Source organism: Cervus elaphus, chromosome 13, assembly GCF_910594005.1.
Source record: "Cervus elaphus chromosome 13, mCerEla1.1, whole genome shotgun sequence".
In the NCBI taxonomy this organism is placed as follows: Eukaryota; Metazoa; Chordata; class Mammalia; order Artiodactyla; family Cervidae; genus Cervus; species Cervus elaphus.
In genome coordinates this window covers 65,870,003-65,889,582 of record NC_057827.1, presented here as the reverse complement: position 1 = coordinate 65,889,582, position 19,580 = coordinate 65,870,003, and positions in this window count along the sequence as shown.

The window sequence follows — 19,580 nt, the reverse complement described above, 5'->3', positions numbered from 1 at the left end:
TGCCATCTAACCATCTTGTCCTCTGTCATCCCCTTCTCCTGCCTTCAGTCTTTCCCAGCATCAGGGTCTTTTCCAATGAGTCGGCTCTTCGCCTCAGGTGGCCAAAGTATTGGAGCTTCAGCCTCAGCATCAGTCCCTCCAATCAACAAAATTTCTAGGGTGTAGAGAGTAAAAACTCCCTGCGAAGAATTACGTTCTTTTCTGTAGGTCCTGGGCTGCAAGTCTATCCCTCACTGGCTTTAGGATGCCCATGTCTGAGCCATGTGATTTTTCCTGCCTAGAAAACTGAGCAAAAAGCAGAATTGAAATGCTGAGCTGCTTTCTGATTGGAGCACAAGGGAATGTGCTCATTTGGGGAAGAACCTCCATTTTAAGGTTGAGGAGCAAACACCTAAAGTGAGCACTAACCGTGCTTGGGATGATGTATCATTCACACTCAGCTGGTCCCTTCCAGCCCAGCCCTTCTAAGAAAGCCAAGTTTAGAGATCACCAGCAGGACAAAGGAAAAGCTCCCCTCAGTCCTCGTTATCTCACCAGTGGCTCTGTGACCTCAGGCCAATCCTTTCCCTGTTCTGGGCCTCAGTTTCCCTATCTGTAAAATGGAGTGTTAAGATCATCTGGAAGGACCCATTTAGCCTTCAGATCAGCGTGCCGTGTGCGCAGAGAGGAACGAAATTTGATGGGAAATTTTAAGTCAGAAACGTTCCCTATGTAGCTGGTGAAAATCAGGGTGAGAATGGGTTCTCAAGAACAGAAAATCCCACGTTTTTGGTGGCTGTACCTCGGAGTCACCAGTCTCAAGGCACAGGGTCTCGCCTTCTCTTTGTCTAAGTTGTCCCGAGCATGGCTGGGCATCAGAGCAGGCTGCTAAACACCTCACTCTTGAGCTGTAAGTTCAGCAATTAAAACTGGAAAGCATCCTCTTCTACTTCGGAGGTAAAACGAAATGAATAGAGCTTTTATAAAAAAAAAATGTTAATGTGATGAAACAGATAATGAAACTTGTAACTTTCAAGCCAGCGAAGATGAAATTCTGACTTTCTTATGTGCTGGTAAAATCTTAGTCACTAATTGCCTGCTCTGCCTAACCTTCAAAACAATTTTATAGGATTCTGGTTAAAGACCATTCAGGATGTGCTAAAGAAGTCAAGGCAGAGCGAGCTTAGAAGTCTATTTAATTCCCAAAGCCAAGACTGAGCTGGAGGTCAGGCCTGGGCACACAGGGAGGTCAGGCCTGGTCTTTGCTCTTGAGAGCCTCCTTGTTTGATGAGAGAGGCTGCAGGATGGGGCAATGTGGGCAGTCAGAGGAGCCTGGAAGAGGCAGGCAGTAATCGGCTGTGGAGAGGGAGGATTCGGGAAATTGTGCTGCTCTTTGAAAGATGTGTGAGGATTCACCAGGAAGATGAGGACAGGTGAGGAGAAACGGCCTGTTTTGCAGAGGGTATGGTGCAGGAAAACGCACAGTTGTTGGAAAAGTACAGTAAAGCCCATGGAGAAGCAAAATCATATAGTTAGTTGGACCCTGAAAAGCATCTAGCACAAATCCATCTAATAGAGGAATCTTCTCCCAGACCCTAAAGTATAGTACATCCATCTGTTCATTTATCCAGCCATCCATCTGTCTGTCTACCTGTCTGTCTATCCACCCATCTGTCTATCCATTCATCCATCTACCTGTCCATCCTTCCATCCATCCATCTATCCTCTTATCCTTTTATCCATCCATCTACCTATCCATCCTTTCTATCCATCATCCATCCATTTATTTATCCATCCAGCCAACCATCTACAAGTTGTTCATTAATGAACGTTTATCAAAGATCTATGCTGTGTCAGAGATCCTGCTGAGAAGTTACAGATCAGGAAGACTCACCCCTGCCTTCCTGGGGTTTACCTTCTAGTGGGCAGAATGGGACATCCATCCATCTATTCAGTTATTTATTTCCTTAATGATCTGAGACTTCCTCCTGAGTGCCCCACACTCCTAGGCCTTGAAGATGCAGTCCAGGGCAATTAGCTGGGGAGGCAGTGAGTGAAGCGACAGTCAGAGCTCTGTCTTTTGGATGGGAGCACAGGGTCCAACAGGAGGCTGGAGGACACGCGTCCTTCATTACAGATTAGGAAACCCAGTCGTTGTTCCGTTGTGTCCTGCCACCATCCAAACTGTCTCCCTGCACTGTGGTTTCCTTCTCACAGGCTACGATCAAAGTACCTGTGTTCCTGTGACCTTTTATAATCAAAGATGTAAAAAATAAGAAACGTCTAGTGTGGGACATATCCCAGGATGTGAACCCCGAGGTCCTGTCTAGAGGTGGGTGGTCACTCTCTCTGTCCAAGCCCCATGATGCTATAACGATCCCAACATGTTGCTCATGGGACAGGCCATGCAAAATATCTTCAGCTCAAGATGCATTGCAGGCTGAAATTTCCAAAGGGTAGGCAGGGTAGGCAGGTCGTGCAGGAAAGCCAGGAGCTACTGAGGATCAGAGATGGTGTCTCTCTCCCCCTTCTTTCTTCCTAGCTCTTCTTCCTTCCTTCCACTGACAAGATTAAAAGCATCTACTCCACGCCCCATGGTACAATGAGGATCTGGTAAGTGAAAGGGAGAAATTCAGAGGTAGACCACAGGTGACACTCCCAGACCTCCAACCTCATCTTTGACTCGCAGCCTGACTCAGTCTTTGGGCCTGTGTTTGGTGGTGTAATTGAGGGTTCCGTTTTGTTGCCTCTATCATGTTTCAACCACGTTCCCCTATCTTCTTTTGAAAGCTCTGGGGTAGTGTGTATTAAGAGCTAAATGATACTGTGGTTATTTGATCTGGTCGTGTTGTTCTCACAACTGTACTAAGTATGTGCTGTGCTGTGCTTAGTCACTCAGTTGTGTCTGAGTCTTTGCGACCCTGTGGACTGTAGCCCGCCAGGCTCCTCTGTCCATGGGATTCTCCAGGCAAGAACACTGGAGTGGGTTGCCATGCCCTCCTCCAGGGGATCTTCCCAACCCAGGGATCGAAACCAGGTCTCCCACGTGACAGGCAGATTCTTTACCATCTGAGCCACCAAACAATTCCTAGAGAGAAGAAGAGTTACATGCCTACAGATGGCCACTTTGACATTTCATTCAATTCCTTTTTAACAGTTTCACAAACTTCTGAGGAGGCTAATAGGAAGTATAATAAAATATAAATAAGAAGCAGAGTTATAAATAAATAAGAGATGAAACAATGATCTAGGCATATACACCCATGTAAAAATACAGCCTGGAGAAGCAGGCTATATGTTGCTACACTTAAATCGTAGATCTGAGTCCACATTTCTTGGTAGCTAAAGGGAAAAGAAGAAACATAGACACATAGCTTATTATTCATGAGGAGAAAGCATTCCAGTGAATGACACATATAGACAGCAAGATGTTAGAAGTAGCCTCTGTATTCAACAAAGAAGGAGTGAATGAATGAAAAAGAGTTTGTTCAAATGAAATATTTATCTCCATTGGAAATGAGGGGATTGAAGACTTTGGTAATAGTTGAGATGATGTTAACTTTTAGAAGAAGAGAAAATATTCATATGCTGTGATTCCAAATGATCTAGCTAAGTGCAGGTGTGGATCTGACTCCACGGTGATTATGGTTTCTGATCGTGAGTTCATCTTTGTGAGTTTCCCTCTGGGTGAATCTGATGACTTCTGCTATAAAAACTTCCTTTAGAACATATTCATGGCTGTTCTCTGGGGCCCCCGCATCTTCAGTTGATCTGGAAAGGGAGTGTAAACCTGATCCCACATACACTTGGCCCCGGTGACTTCTTCCACCCAAGGTCCAGAGAGATCACACACTTCTTCCTCGTGTTCCAGAGGGTGTAGCATTTCTTGTCCGGCAGAGCAGTTCTTCAGAATCCAGGCTTTATGAAGAAGGATCCATTCTAGGTGCCCAGGGTCACAAGGACGGATGCCAGAGCTCTGGTCCCTTAGTTCAGGCTCTGTTCCTGGACTGGCAACCCACGCACCATGGAGTCTGCTCTCTGCTTTGGCTGTGATTCCTTTTGCTTTCCAGGATCCCCCCTTTTATTGTAGTTGTTTAGTCGCTCAGTCATGTCTGGCTGTTTCGAGACCCTATGGACGGTAGGCTGCCAGACTCCTCTGTCCATGGGATTCTCCAGGAAAGAATACTGGAGTCGGTTGCCATACCCTCCTCCGGGGATCTTCCTGACCCAGGGATCCAACTCGAATCTCCTTTGTGGAAGACGGATTATTTACCACTGAGCCACAGGGAAGGCAAATTACATCCAACTTAATTTTTTAAAAAAATTACAGTTGATTTTATTGTGTTAGTTTCTGGTGTATAGCATAGTGATTTAGCTATATATATATAATATTGTGTATATATATATACACAATATATATAACAATATTGTAAATAAATAAATATATAGATATATATAAAATTGGGGTTTCCCTGGTGGCTCAGATGGTAAAGAATCCACCTGTGATGGGGGAGACCTGGGTTCAATTCCTGGGTTGGGAAGATCCCCTGGAGAAGGAAATGGCAACTCACTCCAGTATTCTTGCCTGGAGAATCCCATGGACAGAGGAGCCTGGTGGGCTACAGTCCCTGGGGTCGCAAAGAGTCAGACACAACAGAGCAACTAAGTACAGCACAGATATATTCATTTCATATTCTTTTCTATTACTGTTTATTATGAAAGGATTCCCTTGTTTTTGAGTTTAGACACACACACGCAGAGATGCGTACGTATGCTATATATAACTATGTACCATGTAACTATATACAGTATAACTCTACAACTATAGTTGTATATCAAACTATATATAGGTCTATACAATCATATATATGAAACTATAAGCATATATAGAGTTATATATACAGGTATATAACTACTCTATTGTTATATACACATATGTTTTATGTCTGTAGTTATGTATATGTAAGTCTGTGTGTATAACAATATAATAGGAAAATGAGTGTTTGTGACATTTTATTCTTCTGGAACCCTTATCCCTGATTTCTAGCACTTAGCATTGGGAAATAAATATCTCTTTTGATAAGTCCATGTAGTTTATCTTGTGATTGAATCATGTGACTTGTTGCATTTCCCTTCTTGCACAGGAAGCTCCATGTAAATTTAATGTTCAATCATAGAATCTGTATTAGTTTGAGATTAAAAAAATACTCCTCCTTTGATCCATGTGGTGATGTAAAAATATATCCTTCCTGCAATGTTCTATTTTGACAGCGTCATTGGACATGTAGTGGCTTCCCAGGTGACTCAGTGATAAAGAATCAGAATGCCAATGCAGGGGACCCAGGTTCCGTCTCTGGGTTAGAAAGATTCCCTGGAGGAGGAAATGGCAACCCACTCCAGTATTCTTGCCTGGAGAATCCCATGGACAGAGGAGCCTGGTGGGCTATAGTCCATGTGGTTGCAAAGAGTCAGACACGACTGAGTGCCTAAGCATGCACGGTGGACATGTGATCTTATTGTAATCTCCTCAATTCTTTTTAGAGGATGGTGAGATAGAGAATTGTAGATAAATAGATAACTCCCTCCACCCTTGGGGCTGTTGCAAGACATTCTACTGAAACTACTTTGCTTTCCGCAGACCCCTGAACCTCTCTGTCAATGGTTGGTCCTGACGACCATGTGATAGCCCTGGTGTTGTCAATCTGAACTGTTTTCAAGGTCTCCAGTACTGTTCTTTGTTGTCTTGTGAACTTGGAAACTTGTGTGCAGAGGAAAGAATGTGGAATTTAGAACTGGATGCACTTGAGACTGAGCAGGAGTCTCGGCTCTGGGGTCTGTGGTCTCTTGGCCTCAGTTTCATATCTGTACTATGGGGACAAGGTCTCCTCACTGCAGAACTGTGAGGGTCGCACAGCATAAGGTGGCCAAGGCCCCCGGTACCTGAAGGTGCCCAGTGAAATTCCACTTGCGGTCCCTTTCTTTTTCGGGTCGTGGTCCCAGCTTCCCAGCAAGCCCTCAGCCATGCCCCCTGTCACCCCAGCCTCTTTGCCTCCTGCCGCCCAGCTCCCCACACCCCTCAGTCTGCAGAGAATCCGAGGTCTCCCACCCTGGACTCCTGGGCCCTGGGAGGGTTCGCCCCCTCCTGCCCCATCCCCACCACGTGTGTATCTGGGGGCGCCTCGCTGGGTGTAGTCACGGAGACACCCACATGGCCCAGTCCCGAGCGCCTGGCAGCTGGGCAGGGGGTGGCTGGCATGTAGGGAAGGGGCTGCTCTGTGGGCGGGGTACTGAGCCGCCTGGCCTGCCCTTGCTCGTGGGAGGGGCCGGGGCCTGGCAGATGGGAGCCATCATGTTGCACGGTCTCCCTGTGTCTTCCTGTCTCTCTCCTGCTCCCCCGCCTCCCTCGCCCTCCGCTTTCTTGCTCTGTCTGTCGTCGCTGAGTTGCCTCCGTCTCTCCGTCTGTTCTTGCGTCTCTGCTCCTTTCCTCCCTCCCCTGCGCTGTGCATCCAGAGTGCACACACTTCAGGGAGCGTCCCTCTGGGCAAAGACGCTGTGCAACACCCATCTGGGTCATCCTGGGGGCTCTAGGGACCGGTGACCCTGTCCAGAATCCTGCTGCTCCCTGGAAAAAGCCCCGCAGGCTCCCTGAGGACATAGAGCCCCCTAACCTAACCCAGATGCCAGTTCTCACACTCTTTCTTGTAGGAGTGTGACCCATGGCGCTCAGTCACTCAGTTGTGTCCAACTGTTTGTGACCCCAGGGACTGCAGCCCACCAGGCTCCTCGGTCCATGGGATTCTCTAGGCAAGAATACTGGGGTGGGTAGCCATTTCCTCCTCTAGGGCTCTTCCTGACCCAGGGATTGAACCTGTGGCTCTTGTGTCTCCTGCATAGTCAGGCGGGTTCTTTACCACTGTGCCACCTGGGAAGCCCCCCCACAAAACCCATGGCGCTTGCATTTAAAATACAGACTCCCAGCTCATGCTGCTTGGAGATTCTCAGTCAGCAGGTCTGGGGCCTGGAATATGCATTTTAAATATACATCTTGAGAGATTCTGAGGCAGGATATTTGGGGGAGTTCACAGGTGAGAAGCCCCGTGTGGGTCAAATGAGTGCCCATCTCCAGAGCTGACCTCTCCCCAGACCCTGCCCCCATCAGCTCGTGCCTCCTGGCTCATCACCTATGTTTTCTCCCAGGTTTTGCCCCAGCCAGTCCTGTCTCTTCTCAGCCTGTTTCCTTCTGTGCAAACTGGGTGGATGTGTGTCCCCTCCCCCACAGCATGGTTGAAGGATTGATGAACTGATGCTTGAGGAAAGGCTCTGAAGAATTTACATTCCTAGACGTATGGTAGGAAGTGATGGATATGATAAATGTGTATGCTCAGCTGAGCCTGACTCTACGACCCCATGGACTATAGCCCACCAGGCTCCTCTGTCCATGGGATTCTCCAGGCAAGAATATTGGAGTGAGCTGCCATGCCCTCCTCTAGGAGATCCTCCTAACCCAGGGATTGAACCTGCATCTCCTAGGACTCCTGCATTGGCAGGCAGATTCTTTAGCATTGAGCCACCGGGGAAGCCCAGATATATTAGATAAACAATCAAATAAATGATGACCACCCCAAGTCCTGGAGATCAACCCTCAGTATTCACTGGAAGGACAGATGCTGACGCTCCAATACTTTGGCCACCTGATGTGAAGAGCTGACTCACTGGAAAAGACCCTGATGCTGGGAATGATTGAAGGCAGGAGGAGAAGGGGATGACAGAGGATGAGATGGTTGGATGGCATCACTGACTCAATGGACATGAGTTTGAGCAAGCTCCGGGAGATAGTGAAGGACAGGGAAGCCTGGCGTGCTGCAGTCCGTGGGGTCGCAAAAGGTCAGACGTCACTTAGCAACTGAATGATAACCCCGAGTTCACCTCACTGGCCTCTGTGCATCCCTCAGAGGAAGCCTCCTGCCCTGGGAACACCGTAGGCTCTTCTCAGACATGCGGTCTTTCCCCACAATGTCCCTGCCTCCTCTTGTCCCCTTCTCCCTCCCATGTCCTGTGGGACACATGGCTCAAGGTCCCCTCCTGCCCCACCTCCTGGACCTCCTGCTTGGCAGACCACCTGATGCTTTCTCACCTATGGACACTTAAGCCCTGGCATGGTCCCCTGTGGCGTTTAGCATCCTGAGTCCTGAAGGCCTATGGGTTTGGGAAGGAGGAGGTGTCCCACTGTGCTCGGTGGAGGGACACCCACCTGTCGGAGGGGGAGTGCAAAATCCCAGCAATCAGCTGCCTGCTCCTCCGAGCCAGCAGCCAGGGAGGAGGTCAAAGCCAGGGGCGAGACCACCAGGTCCCTGGCACTTCCTTATGCCATGAGCCTTCTTCTCTGAGCCCCCTTATATGATAGAACCCTTTGGGGATCATCTCCACTGTAGCCACTGCCTTCCTTCTGGGCCTCGACTAGAGCATCCCTCATGGGTCCCTTGGTGTTAGCTCTGAGGCTGGATGACTTGGGTGGGGATCCCAGTCAGCTTCTTTCTCTACCAGTGACCACCTGGGGCCTCAGTTTCCTCACCTGTAACACATGGGTAATAATGCTACTGATGTCCTGCAGTTGTTGCTGTGAGCTGTGAAAGTCACTCAGTCGTGTCTGACTCTTTGCGACTCCATAGACTATACAGTCCATGGAATTCTCCAGACCAGAATACTGGAGTGGGTAGCCTTTCCCTTCTCCAGGGGATCTTCCCAACCGAGGGATTGAACCCAGGTCTCCCACATTGCAGGTGGATTCTTTACCAGCTGAGCCACCAGGGAAGCCCAAGAATGCTGGAGTGGGTAGCCTATCCCTTCACCAATGGATCTTCCTGATCCAGGAATTGAACCGGGGTCTCCCACATTGAAGGCGGATTCTTTACCAGCTGAGCCACCAGGGTAAATAAGATATGGCACGCAGTGTGCTCACACGGTGTACTGAGTCAACACTCAATAAGCACCAGTGCATCAGTCAGGACCGTTCACTGCTGACACAATCTCAAAATCCCAGTGATTCATTCTATGATGATTAAGGTTGATTTCTTGTTAATGTCACAGTCCCATAAAGTGGCTGCTGGGCAGCTTCCTATGGAAAGATTCAGGGATTCCAGTCTGTTCTTTCTCGTTTTGCTGACATGTTCTTGAACAGGGGTAGTCACCAGCAGCTGTTTAAGTCCAAATTAATTTTTAAAATCAATAAAATTAAAGACTCAGTTCCTCAGTTGCACTGGCCACCTTTCAAGGGCTCAGTAGCCACATGTGACCAGTGGCCTCAAATCGGGCAGCCTAGACAGGACATATCCACCTCTGCCGATTAGAGTCTCCTCGGGGGTCTCTGCTGGATCCTTGGCGTTGAGCCATCAGCATTGGGAGATATGGAGAGTCACACGCAGGTGCCCCGCTGGGTCAGGGCTGGGGGTGGAGAGAATCACTTCTGTCCCCGTCCCCTTGACCAGGCCAAATGACATGGCCTCAGCCTAACCTCAGAGGGCACCGCGGAGGCTTCACCCTGGCGTTCTCCGTCACAGCTGGGTTCCATGTACCTGCCACATTCCACCCCCTTCCCTTTCATTTCTCAGCCTCACCTCACGTGGTCCCCAGGAGGGAGGGCACAGATTTCCCGGGGCTCTCTCAGAAGAGGAAGGAACCCTCTTTCCTAGAATTCCCCAGCTGCCTTTCCGTCCCCTCTCATTGGCCTGAGAGAGAAGGCAGAGCTATCGGTCCGTGTGGCTGTTCTTGAATCAGTTCCTGGGCCGGAAGAAAGTCAGGTGCTGGTTAATCCTGATTTTCTCAATCAACCAGGATGGCAAGGTGCGGGGCGGGCTAGGATGGGAATGGAGAGGGCCTGTTTCTACCCCACCCCAGATTATAGCTGCCACCCAATGAGGGAAGGGGAGAAGACGCTGGGGAGAGACCCCATAGCCCTCTGGTGGGCCCTGCTCCATGCTGGGTCCTCTGCTGGGCACTGGGTTGTAGGGGGGAGTCCTTCTGACCTCAGCATGGTCTCTGCCACTAGCGACTTTGGATATTTGCAGGGAATGATGTTGGAGAACCCGGCCCAGATGAGGGTCAGCATGGGGACCCTTGGGAAGGGTAGAATGGCACAGAATCTCTAAGCACGTCCCCTGGGGCCTAAGGAATCTTGAGGCTTAATGTTTAGATGCTCTGACTTTTGTGCTTTTTTAGACAATTGGCCATCTCAGATTTTCCCCAGGGGCGATCATGTGTTAGCCTGACCGTGGCTCCTTCCTCTTTGCTTTTGGATTCCTTCCTCCTCCGCTTCGCCCAGACTAGCAGCCTCATCCGCTTCCCTCCCTCAGCTAGGTATTAGCATCCCAGGTAGTTTTTCATATTTTTCTCCCTAATGAATGCAGAGTGCTTTATTTATTTATTTATTTTGTCAGAAGGCGCCCAAGCATTTAGCAGTTACCAATGATCAACAGTACATTTTGCAAACAAGTCATAAATTTTAACAGCAATTTGTCTACGAATTGTGACCTTTTGATGATGTATTTGATTTTTCCCGAGAAGTTGAACTTCTTTGTCATCCAAGTTTGATTCATATTTTAATTTTTTTAAAAGCAAATGGTCTGTATAACACATTGCCACATTGAGCTGATTGCAAATGCTATTTGGGTTGCAGTCAATATTTTTAATTTATGCCATGCAAGATACACAGGGAGCCCCCGGCCCACTTTACCAACAGCTGCAAATCCACACATCTCTGCCTCTGACATTTTATACTCCGTAGTTTTCTTAATGTTATATGGATTTTTTTTTTTTAAAGGGAGGGTAATTTATGCCAGTGCCTTTTAATGAGGCACCTTTAACCAAAGATAAAACACGTCCTTCTTCCTCCAGATTCCACCCTTTCGGCCTGGGTTGTTGCAGATCATTTTCCTATGGAAAAGGTTGTCGTCTCCCTGAATCCCCCAACTGGTGCATTCCTGTGTGTTAATTACCTCAGGACGAGAGTGGCTCAGAAGCAATCATCTTTGTTTGTTAACACACCCTCCCTGTGCCACCACTTCCATAAATAAAACATAACTGAGATTACAATGTCATGCTTGCTGGGACTCCAGACCCTGGTAACCGCTCTAGCACAGCACACCAGGCATTCCCCCGGCAGCCGGCGGCCACTGCCATGCGGTGGGGCCAGGACAGCTTCTCATTTCTCTGTCATCTCATGCCCACCATGCTTCCCTGGTGGGTTAGTTGGTAAAGAAGCTGCCTGCCTGCCAATGCAGGAGGCCCAAGTTCGATCCCTGGGTCGGGAAGATCCCCTGGAGAAGGGAATGGCTACCAATAATACTCCATTATTCCTGCCTGGAGAATTCCATGGTCAGAGAAGCCTGGTGGGCTGCAGTACATGGGGTTGCAAAGAGTTAGATATGACTGGGGGATTGGCACTTTCACTTTCATGCCCACCAAGTGCCAGCCAAGTCTGTGATTCTGGGATGGCCGGCAGGGAGCTGACTTTGTTGCTCCACTAACTTAAAAGAGTTAGGCTTGTTAAATGTCCAATGGTATTTTTAGTAGCTTGCAAGGGGCCCGAGTGGATAAACAGAATACAAAGCTGAAGTCAGGAATTTCCCATGGAAGTTTAGTGGGAATATCTGATGCCACCCACAGACAGTCATGCATTGATTTATTCATTCCAGTTCTTTGTTCTACACACACACATAAGAAAAAAGATAAAGAGATGGCTGATAAGAAAGACATTTAGTAAACTAAAATAATATGAGTAATGCAATTAGGGCAAATGCTGCTTTAAATAGAGGAAGTGAGAATAAAAACACTCAAGACAGAGGGTTCTAAAGTTTGGCAAGTTTGTCTCTGAGCTTCCTGGCTCCCAAAGAGAAAAGGGACATATTGCTTGGTGTCACTGGTGTGAGAAGAGCTATTGTAGTGTTTCAAGGGAAGCAGAGTGTTTCCTGTACTTTAATCTGAAAACAGTCTCTCTAATGAATCCTTGTATGGAGTTGTGTTTCTCAACGTGTGGTCCACTGTCCACTGGTGGGAAGTAAGGGGCTCCTGGAAAGTCTCAAACTAATTTGAAATGCACATTCTAGTCTAGTTCTTAGTCATGAATGATGCACAAGCCCATTTTTTTGCTGTTGGCTTATTTTTATTTTATTATGCATGGCTGATGTTTACTTATCAGTAATGCATTGAGTTCTTAAAAGTTACCAAATGTAGTCCTCATAAAGTAAATTTAGTATGTTACTGGAGTTGACTATGAGCTTAGCATTCCATCAAGGAGCCTGACTTCCCACCAATGTTCCAAATTCCTGTAGATCAAACCTTGGTAAAGAGTTGAAATTTCCTTAATTTGAGCTTCCCAGATGGCTCAGTGGTCAAGAATCTGCCTTCCAATGCAGGAGACAAGGGTTTGATCTCTGGTCTGGGAAGATCCCTTGGGGAAGGGAATGGCAACCCACTCCAGTATTCTTGCTTGGAGAATCCCATGGACAGAGGGGCCTGGTGGGCTACAGTCCATGGGATTGCAAAGAGTCGGACATGACTGAGTGACTAAGCATGCTGCATGCATTTTTTCATTAGTGAATTATCAGTGTGGTCTTTAATTCATGCTCTTTTCAGTGGTTTCTAGTTTCACATTGGTAAATATATTGGTAGAATAGCTTTTAGGTTTTCATTTTGTTAATCTTTTTTTTTTCTTGGTGATTGCTTTGAAAAATGGCAATGGGAAAGGTAATGAACTTCAAGATCATTTATTCCACCCAAGTGGACCTCAGACAAGAGTTGACTATCATCTATAAAAGCGTCCCTGATAACCCTCAACACTGCGGTGGTGGTGATGGTTTAGTCACTAAGTCATGTCCAACGCTCGCGATTCCAAGGACTGTAGCCCGCTAGGCTCCTCTGTCCATGGGATTTTCCAGGCAAGAATACTGGAGTGGTTTGCAATTTCCTTCTCCAGGGGATCTTCCCAACGCAGGGACTGAATCTGGGTCTCCTGCACTGCAGGCAGATTCTTTACCGACTGAGCCACCGGAGAAGTTCCCAACACTGTACCCATAGCAGTGTAATTTATGAAGAGCGTGTAATAATTCTAAAAGCATATGTATTTAACAATAGAATTTTATGTGCAGAAAACCTGAAGCAATTGAAAAGATAGATAAATCTATAATTACAACGGAAATTTAATACTTCTCTCTTGATACTGGATAGAACAAATAGAAAATGAAAAAGGATGTAGAAGACTTTACTACTAACAAATAATATCACCTCACCTAACTGACATTTGTAGAACATGTCAATAGCAAAAGCAAAGTACATGTTCTTTTTTAGAACACAAGGAATATTCATCAAGATAGATGATATCCTGGGCTATAATAACAAGTCTCAATAAACTTTAGTGATTATAAAACATAATAATGTTTTATAAATACAATAGGATTAAATTTAAGTTAATAACAAAAGAGATTTGGATTATTTGCTAAGTACGTAGAAAGTAAATCTCACACTTCAGGAATCATACATCAAAGAAGAAATCACAAGGAAATTTTAAAAATATTTTGCTATGAATAAAATTGTAAGCAAAACATAAAATTTAGTGAGACACAGCTAAAGCAGTGCTTAAAGAGAAATTTACAGTGTTAAATATTTATTTGAGGAAAAATCTCTCAGATCAGCGACTTAGTCTTCCACTTTAAGAAATTAGAAAAAACATTTCAAACTAAACAAAAAAGAATCAGTGAAAAGAAAATAAAGATAAGAGCAGGAAGCACTGAAATAGAAAACAGAAAAGCAATAGAGAAAAAGCAGTAAGACCAAAATCTAGTTCTTCGTGTGATCAATAAAATTGGTAAGTCTATAGCTAGACTCATTAGGAAAAGGAGAGAAGACAGAAATTATCAGTATCAAGAATGAGAGAGGGCATAGCTACATGTCCTGCAGATATTAAAATAATAATAAGAGAATGCACCTTAACACCTTAATGCAGATATATTCCACAACTTACATGAAATGGAAAAGTTCCTTAAAATATACAAGCTACAAAAGCTCACTCAAGAAGAAATAGACAAGCTAAATAACTCTACCTCTAGTAAATAAATTGAATTTGTAGTTAAAAACTTTCCCGCAAAAATAAACAAACAAAAAGTCCTCAGCTGGCTTCATTGGTGAATTCTGTCATTTAAAAAAGAAATAATATTAACTGCATGCAACTCTTGCTGTAAATAGGAGAGGGTGTAATATGACTTATTTCATGAGACTGGCTTTACCCTGATACCGAAACTACTTGAAGATATTACAAGAAAGACTACAGACTAATATCCTTCTTGGATATACAAATCTTTAACAAAATTTTAACCAACTGACTCCAGTAATATATAAAATGACAGTGCATCATGACCAAGTGGGTTTTATACCTGGAATTAAAACATCAGTGAATGGACTGATGATCAAGCCGCAGCTCCAATACTTTGGTCACCTGATGTGAAGAGTCGACTCATTGGAGAAGACTCTGATGCCGGGAAAGATTGAAGGCAGAAGGAGAAGAGGGCGTCGGAAGATGAGATGGTTAGACAGCATCACCAACTCAATGGACACGAATTTGAGCAAATGTTGGCCGATAGTGAAGGATAGGGGAGCCTAATGTGCTGCAGTCCATGGGGTCACAAAGAGTTGGACACGACCGAGCTACTGAACAACAACAGAAATCCTTAGCAAACTAGCAATAGAAAGAAACTTTCTAAGTTAGCTTATAGCATCCCACTTGATGGTGAAAAACTGGATGCTTTTCCTTAAGATTAAGAACAAGGTGAAGATGTCTGCTTTACCATTTCTGTTCATCATTACACGTGTGGTTCTAGACAATGACACAAGGTATGAAGAAGAAATAAACACCATATGAACCAGAAAGGAAGAAACACAACTGTTTCTTCCCAGATGACATTATCTTCCACATAGAATATCCCAAAGAATACAAAAAAAGCTAATAGAACTGGTAAGTGAGATTGATAAGGCTGCAGAATATCAGGTTAATATGCAAAAGTCAGTGGTACTCCTATAAATACCATTAAATAATTGCCATTTAAATTTTAAAAAGCAATACAAGCATACTTTATTTCATCGTGCTTCACTTTATCGAACTTCACAGACATTGCACCTTTCACAAATGGAAGGTTTGTGGCAGCTCCACACCCAGCAAGTCTATAGGCACCATTTTCCCAACAACATTTAACCACTTCCAGTCTCTGCATCACATTCTGGTACTTCTCACAATATTTCAAACTTTTAAATTCTTATTGAATTTGTTATGGTGATCTGTGATCAGTCATGTTTAATGTTAGTATGACTTGCTGAGCGGTCAAATGATGGTTAGCGTTTTTCAGCAGTAAAGCTATTTTTCAATTAAAGTATGTGCTTTTTAAAGACATAATGCTATTGCACACTTACTAGACTACAGTATCTCCTTCATGAATCACAGCCTTGTCGTGGTGAAGGGTCTTGTGTAACTCAATGAAGCTGAGCCACACTGTGCAGAAACACTTGCTCCCTGGAAGACAGGCTAAGACAAACCCAGACAGTGTATTAAAAAGCAGAGACATCACTTTGCTGACCAAGAACTGGACAGTCAAAGCTAGGGTTTTTCCAGTAGTCATGTACAGATGTGAGAGTTGGACCATAAAGAAGGCCGAGTGCTGAAGAATTGATGCTTTTGAATTGTGGTGCTGGAGAAGACTCTTGAGAGTCCCTTGGACTGCAAGGAGATCAAATCAGTGAATCCTAAAGGAAATCAACCCTGAATGTTCATTGGAAGGACTGATGCTGAAGCTGAAGCTCTAATACTCAGGCCACCTGATGTTAAGTGACTCATTGCAAAAGACCCTGATGCTGGGAAAGGTTGAGGGCAGGAGGAGGAGGGGACGGCAGAGGATGAGATGGTTGGATGGGATCACCAACTCAATGGACATGAGTTTGAGCAAAGTCCGGGAGATAGCGGAGGACAGAGAAGCCTGGTGTGCTGCAGTCCATGGGGTTGCAAAGAGTTGAACACAACTTAGCGACTAAACAACAAGACTGCAGTGTAGTGTAAGCACCACTTTTGTATGCACTGGGAAACCAAACAGCTCACGTGACTCCACTTTATTCCGATGTTTGCTTTGCAGTGGTGGTATGGAAGCTGAACCAGCAATATCTCCGAGGTCTGCTGATATATGATTATATCAAACCAAGATATTTCAACAAAAAAATGCATGTGCATACACTAAATACTACACAACACTGCTGAGAGAAATTAAAGAAGATTGAAATAAATGAAGAAATATACTATGGTCGTAGGTTGCAAAACTCACTATTCGGTCTCCCTATATTTATCTCTGTTTTCAAAACAATCCTAACTGAAATTCCAGCAGGCTTTCTAAAGTAGAAATTGACAATCTGAGATTCATATAGAGGGACTTCCTTGGTGGTCCAGTGGCTAAGACTCGGTGCTCCCCGTGCAAGAGGCCCAGGTTCGACCCTTGGTCAGGGAACTAGATCCGACATGCTGAAACCAAGAGTTCCCATGCCACAGTTAAAAGATCCTGCATGCTGCAGTGAAGATCAAAGATCTCGTGTGCAGCAACTAAGGCCTGGCACAGCCAAATAAATGCATAAGTAAATATTTAAAAAATTACTAGGATGGGACGTCCCTGGTGGTCCAGGGGCTAAGAATGCTCTTTCCAATGAGATGGATGTGGGTCTGATTCCAAGATCCCACATTCCGTGGGGCAACCAAGTCCACATGCCGCAGCGACAGAGCTCTTGCGCTCTAGAGACTGTGCTCCTCAACAAGAGAAGACCTTGCATTGGAACTAGAGAGAAACTGCTGAGAGTCGCAACTAGGGAGAGTCAACGTGCTGCAACCAAGACCCCATGCAACCAAAAGCAAAAAAAATTATTAGGGGATCGAGACCACTAGGGGCCCTCCTGAAGGCTGGCTACTCCACCACCTACCAAGAGAGCTGAGAATTAAGCGTATTAGGTTTAAAACATTTCCCTGGCATGTTGTAAATGTTAAAAAAAAATTGTTGGCCAATATAACTCTTAGAAACAAAATAAACAATAAATAAATAAAATTTATGTAGGAATATTAAGGACTCAGCTTAAATATTTTTGTAGGAAATTGGAGCACTCTAATCACTGGATTTCAAAATTTACTCTAAAATTATGATAATCAAGAGTGTTGTTATTGCCTTAAAAGTGGATTTACAGATCAGTGGGATAGAATACGGAGTTCCGAAATAGAACCACACATACATATTCACTTGGTTTTTGACATTGGTCCCAAGGTAATATCCATATGCCAAAAATGAACCTAATTTCTTACTTCCCACCTCAAAATTAACACCATGGGTCACAGGCTTCAGTGTAAGAGCTATAATTATAAAACTTAAAAAAAAATAGGAGAAACATCTTTATCACCTTGTATTAGTTAGGAAAATTTCTAGATCATAAAATTAATTCATAAATATTTTTATGAAATTACTTCGGAGTAGGCTGAAAATAAACAATTGTAGCCCTGGTACCCATGTCAATGTGTGGGGTAGACTTGGGTGGACTGATTCAATGTCTGATAACAGGGTGATGTTGGGATTACACCCCACCTTTCCAGGCAGGCAGTTATGAGAGAGAAATGAATGAAATGCTCCTTATGGGCTTACTGTTCCCTATGCACTGATTCCTAGGCACCAGTTTCTATTTTTTAGAATAATTATCATTATTTTTTGTAAAATGATGCATGCTCATTATTTTGAAAATGTAAGCAATACATAACAGTACAAAGGTGAAAGGAAAGCAATCTGAAACCTCACAAATCCTGCCTCTCACCCCACCCTCAAACGAGCATCATTAACATTAAGTTGCCATCATTCAAGATTCTCTTTATACATAAACCAGGAAGAAGTGTGAGTGGTCCTTAGCCATATCACTTCACAGTGAAAGAGAGAGGTTTAGAAAGATGTTTCTAAGGTTAGAAGAAAAAAGGCATGCTATCTCAGATGGGTCACTTCACCTTCAATGCCTCTGTCTCCTCTTCGGTGAAAAAGACAGATGACACGTATCACAGACTTGTTATGAGGATCAAATGAGATGACACAGGCAAGGCACCTGGCCTGATGGGGGTGCTCTGAAAACTCCCTACTCACATCCTTTTCTTCCCCACGGTTAAGCAGATGAATCAAGACTGTGGGTGATGTAGGTCTGAGTCCTGGTGGGGAACAGTTGACACCCTCAGAAGGGGGGCTGGAGAAAGTTTAAGGAGAGGACATTTACAGAGTTGTGGGCAAAGCTAAGTGAAACCAACACAGGCTGGTGAGTGTCCCAGGACAGGGGCCCATGATGAGAAGCCCTTGCCAGGCCTGGGAGGGCAAGGGGACAGGGACCCCTAGAGAGGGGCAGAGAGACAGAAGCTGTGGCCTTTGGCAGAAGAACCACTGTGTCAAAGTCTGGTATTCACACAGGCTGATCTCCTACTCTAAATGCCCTTCCCAGTTCTCCCAGGCTGGCCTTGCTCAATGCTCTCTCATCTAAGAGGTGCTCTGCTCTCTAGCCCCAGACATCTATTCTCCACCCACTCCAGGAAAACTAGCATCAACTTCATGGCATAATTTTTTTAAGCACAAAGCAAATTTATTACTATTATTTTAGCTTCATTTTTACGTTAATTTTTATTGGCATACAGTTGCTTTACAGAGTTGTGGAAGGAAATCCCAAAAAGAGAATACCTCTGTATATGTGCAGCTGATACACCTTGTCATACATTAGGAACTAACATAGGTTTATTATTTTTAAAAAATGTATTTATTTATTTAAATTGGAGGATAATTACTTTACAACATTGTGATGGTTTTTTGCCATACGTCAATATGAATTGGCCATAGGTATACACATGCCCCCTCCATCCTGAACCCTCCTTCCACCTCCCTCCCCACTGTCCCTCCAGGAAGTGAAGTAAGTCAGAAGGAGAGAGACAAATGCTGTACATTAGCACATATATCTGGAATCTAGAAAGATGGTATTGATGATCCTATGTGCAGGGCAACGAAGGAGATACAGACATAAGAACAGACTTTTGGACTCAGTGGGTGGGGAGAGGGTGGGATGATTTGAGCATTTATTATTTGTTAACAAGCAGATCTGACATGGAACCCCAACAGCTAAAACAGGTAAAAGTGTGACTTGTTAGCTGTCGTTTGTTGTATGTGTGTGTGGAGGTACGGTATTTACCAACCATAACTCTGGTGAGAGTGGGAACGAGAGGGTCTGGACACCAAGCCAAGTGGCCTCCTTCTGAGGCTTGAGGTTGGAATTAACCTCTCCTGCCTTCAGCTGGGACTCGGCTTGTTGGGTGCAGGAGGAGGACCTGGCTGATGGTTGGGGATGGGCGTGAGGCTGCTGGAGGAGCTAGTGACGGTGCAGATTCTTGCAGGATGAGCACGGGTTTGTCAAGAGAAGATGGGGGATGGCCAACATGGATAAAGGCATAGACATCACGGTACCTTCAGAGCAGTGGCTGGTACTTGTGTGAGGCTGGACTGTAGGTCCATGTGGGACAAGAGGAC